Source organism: Bombus vancouverensis, unplaced genomic scaffold (genome assembly GCF_051014615.1).
Source record: "Bombus vancouverensis nearcticus unplaced genomic scaffold, iyBomVanc1_principal scaffold0054, whole genome shotgun sequence".
NCBI classification, from domain to species: Eukaryota; Metazoa; Arthropoda; class Insecta; order Hymenoptera; family Apidae; genus Bombus; species Bombus vancouverensis.
In genome coordinates this window covers 37,501-42,500 of record NW_027468945.1, presented here as the reverse complement: position 1 = coordinate 42,500, position 5,000 = coordinate 37,501, and positions in this window count along the sequence as shown.

The window sequence follows — 5,000 nt, the reverse complement described above, 5'->3', positions numbered from 1 at the left end:
CTTTGTAATTCTCAACTTCTCCTCTCTCTCTCATAGTATTATATAAAATGTTTAAGAATCATACTTCTAAAGGAACATTCTATAATGCTGTCTTCGTGTAAAAAGACTTATATCTCTCCTCCTCTCTCAACTCTTAGAATATCTTAGCGGTAAAGCACGTATACACACCTCACGCTGAACGAACAAGCGCGTATCCCAGTGCGTCGCGCTGGACATACCGTAAGAATATTCTTCCTTTTCGGTAGAACATTCTCGGTAGAAGACATACTACGCAAAGATAGTACGCTCTACCGGCCCGTCGAATACTTCTGCGAAAGCAGAAGTTGTTATAGAAAGCAGACGGTTATAATCCCTTGAGTGAATCGATACTCAGTTAGTACAAGCACACACGCATCTAACAACTTTTGTTAGAATACGTACACACAGGTCACCAGCTTCCCGACTCAGGGGAACCTTGCCACGATATTTGGTCATTACGTCCAGGACAGCGACCCGCGGCGCAGCAGTGTAGAGAAAAAACCAGTACGAGAACGGAGGAACAGTCGAGAAATAGCGTAAAATACACTAAGACTCGAGGAGCGGTGACTGAATTCTCAACCGAGGCCGTAGAATAGCCACGCGCTCAACGCTGCTCCGACCGAACCGTCCGGCTCGACGTCTCTCTTATAGATACGAAAGCGCCAGCCGGAAGGCCGGCGCCGGCCGGGCTAGCGGCCGCGCGCTTACGGTGCAAAACCTCCGTAGCAACGTACCGTTCGGAAGGGACGCTGGAACTTAGTCTCGCGAACGCTCGATCACTACTACACAAAGCCAATATCCAACCATCGAAATACATTACCAGACGTTTTATTAACATAATAAAAATGCATTTTTACCAAAAAATTAATTTTTTTTTTCACCGAAAAATTGCATCAGTAAACATACTCTTTTATCGAATACGGAAAACAAACAAGTTTATAATCAATTACAATACGTTAAAATAAGTAGAAATATGCAAAAAAATATATACCTTGTAACGTTAATTAACGAAAAAATTAGAAAAATATCCCAGTCGTGTCAGTTCGGCGAACGCTAATTTTTTGAAAAAATCGATCAAAATGTTTAATCCCGACGTATTTAATAGAGATATAACGATTCCCGTAAAAAAATTTATACCTTATAACGCTTTTTAACGAATAAACTCGAAAAAACTTTTTCGCACTCGGAATTTTTCTAAGTCCCAACGTACCGGCTCGGAATTTTTCTATGTTCCAACGACCGGTCGTGTCGGTCCGAACGTTTTTATATCCGTCTGCCGACGATATAAACGCTTAATCCCGACGTATTTTATCGAGTTATAACGATTTATGTAAAAATATTCGTACCTCGTAACGCTTTTTAACGAATTAACTCGAAAAGAGTGTTCGGTCCGAAAATTTTCCAAGTTCGAACGACCGGCCGCATAGGTCCGTTTTTAAAAATCGTTCTCGGACGGAAATAAACCATTAATCCCGACGTATTTTGTCGTGTTACGTCGATTTATGCAAAAAAATTCATACCTTGTAACGCTTTTAACCGAGTAAACTCGAAAAAACTTTTTCGCACTCGGCATTTTTCCAAGTCCCAACGTACCGGCTCGGAATTTTTCTATGTTCCAACGACCGGTCGTGTCGGTCCGAACGTTTTTATATCCGTCTGCCGACGATATAAACGCTTAATCCCGACGTATTTTATCGAGTTATAACGATTTATGTAAAAACATCCGTACCTCGTAACACTTTTTAACGAGTTATTTCGAGGGGAACTTTCGGCCTTTTCGTAACGGGGCGAAAAAATTCAAAGTTCCAACGTCCCAGTCATGTTGGTCCGGCGGATGAAATTTTTTAAAAAAATAAAGTGAAATCGTAACGTTCGACTAGATTTCGTCGAAACATAACGATTTCACTGATAATTTCGATACCTTATAACGCTTTTTCTCGAGTTATTTCGAGTTGAACTTTCGGTACTTTCGTGGCGGTGCGAAAAAATTCTAAGTTCCAACGTCCCGGTCATGTTGGTCCGGTGGATGAAATTTTTTAAAAAAATAAAGTGAAATCGCTACTTTCGACTAGATTTCGTCGAAACATAACGATTTCGCTGATAATTTCGATACCTTATAACGCTTTTTCTCGAGTTATTTCGAGTTGAACTTTCGGTACTTTCGTGGCGGTGCGAAAAAATTCTAAGTTCCAACGTCCCGGTCATGTTGGTCCGGTGGATGAAATTTTTTAAAAAAATAAAGTGAAATCGCTACTTTCGACTAGATTTCGTCGAAACATAACGATTTCGCTGATAATTTCGATACCTTATAACGCTTTTTCTCGAGTTATTTCGAGTTGAACTTTCGGTACTTTCGTGGCGGTGCGAAAAAATTCTAAGTTCCAACGTCCCGGTCATGTTGGTCCGGTGGATGAAATTTTTTAAAAAAATAAAGTGAAATCGCTACTTTCGACTAGATTTCGTCGAAACATAACGATTTCACTGATAATTTCGATACCTTATAACGCTTTTTCTCGAGTTATTTCGAGTTGAACTTTCGGTACTTTCGTGGCGGTGCGAAAAAATTCTAAGTTCCAACGTCCCGGTCATGTTGGTCCGGTGGATGAAATTTTTTAAAAAAATAAAGTGAAATCGTAACGTTCGACTAGATTTCGTCGAAACATAACGATTTCACTGATAATTTCGATACCTTATAACGCTTTTTCTCGAGTTATTTCGAGTTGAACTTTCGGTACTTTCGTGGCGGTGCGAAAAAATTCTAAGTTCCAACGTCCCGGTCATGTTGGTCCGGTGGATGAAATTTTTTAAAAAAATAAAGTGAAATCGCTACTTTCGACTAGATTTCGTCGAAACATAACGATTTCGCTGATAATTTCGATACCTTATAACGCTTTTTCTCGAGTTATTTCGAGTTGAACTTTCGGTACTTTCGTGGCGGTGCGAAAAAATTCTAAGTTCCAACGTCCCGGTCATGTTGGTCCGGTGGATGAAATTTTTTAAAAAAATAAAGTGAAATCGCTACTTTCGACTAGATTTCGTCGAAACATAACGATTTCGCTGATAATTTCGATACCTTATAACGCTTTTTCTCGAGTTATTTCGAGTTGAACTTTCGGTACTTTCGTGGCGGTGCGAAAAAATTCTAAGTTCCAACGTCCCGGTCATGTTGGTCCGGTGGATGAAATTTTTTAAAAAAATAAAGTGAAATCGTAACGTTCGACTAGATTTCGTCGAAACATAACGATTTCACTGATAATTTCGATACCTTATAACGCTTTTTCTCGAGTTATTTCGAGTTGAACTTTCGGTACTTTCGTGGCGGTGCGAAAAAATTCTAAGTTCCAACGTCCCGGTCATGTTGGTCCGGTGGATGAAATTTTTTAAAAAAATAAAGTGAAATCGCTACTTTCGACTAGATTTCGTCGAAACATAACGATTTCGCTGATAATTTCGATACCTTATAACGCTTTTTCTCGAGTTATTTCGAGTTGAACTTTCGGTACTTTCGTGGCGGTGCGAAAAAATTCTAAGTTCCAACGTCCCGGTCATGTTGGTCCGGTGGATGAAATTTTTTAAAAAAATAAAGTGAAATCGTAACGTTCGACTAGATTTCGTCGAAACATAACGATTTCGCTGATAATTTCGATACCTTATAACGCTTTTTCTCGAGTTATTTCGAGTTGAACTTTCGGTACTTTCGTGGCGGTGCGAAAAAATTCTAAGTTCCAACGTCCCGGTCATGTTGGTCCGGTGGATGAAATTTTTTAAAAAAATAAAGTGAAATCGTAACGTTCGACTAGATTTCGTCGAAACATAACGATTTCACTGATAATTTCGATACCTTATAACGCTTTTTCTCGAGTTATTTCGAGTTGAACTTTCGGTACTTTCGTGGCGGTGCGAAAAAATTCTAAGTTCCAACGTCCCGGTCATGTTGGTCCGGTGGATGAAATTTTTTAAAAAAATAAAGTGAAATCGCTACTTTCGACTAGATTTCGTCGAAACATAACGATTTCGCTGATAATTTCGATACCTTATAACGCTTTTTCTCGAGTTATTTCGAGTTGAACTTTCGGTACTTTCGTGGCGGTGCGAAAAAATTCTAAGTTCCAACGTCCCGGTCATGTTGGTCCGGTGGATGAAATTTTTTAAAAAAATAAAGTGAAATCGCTACTTTCGACTAGATTTCGTCGAAACATAACGATTTCACTGATAATTTCGATACCTTATAACGCTTTTTCTCGAGTTATTTCGAGTTGAACTTTCGGTACTTTCGTGGCGGTGCGAAAAAATTCTAAGTTCCAACGTCCCGGTCATGTTGGTCCGGTGGATGAAATTTTTTAAAAAAATAAAGTGAAATCGCTACTTTCGACTAGATTTCGTCGAAACATAACGATTTCACTGATAATTTCGATACCTTATAACGCTTTTTCTCGTGTTATTTCGACTCGAACGTTCGAACAGTGGCGAATATTTCAAAGTCCCTGCGACGCAACGATACGCTCTTACGCGTTGCTCGCTCGCTCCGCTCGCTCGAAAAAAAATAGCCCAACCCAAAACCAATCCCTTTCGCGTTCGTTCTTCGATTTCATCGAAATCTTCGTTCGAACGCTTGGGATCGGTTTTGGGTTGGGCTATATTCGTCCGAGCGAGCGCAGCGAGCGAGCATTTGTCGCGAGTTTTTTCCTCGTTTTCGTCCATCTCGTGAAACGGGAAAAAACGGGAAAAAACGCGAAAAAACGTTTAAAAAGATTTGAAAAAGCGCGCGCGCGCGCGCGCGCAAGGCGAGCTTCGCAGAACGGCGTACCTTAAGAGAGTGTTATCTACTCCGGCGCATACCCGCAGTTTCGGAGGTGCGCGCGCAGCGCTAGCACGAGCGGCTAAGTGCCAGCGGCGTATTGCTTTTTACTGGCACGCGACAAAGTTGCAGCGGCGTATCGCTTTCTATTCGTGCGTCTCGTTGTTTGATTTAAAAGAAAAAA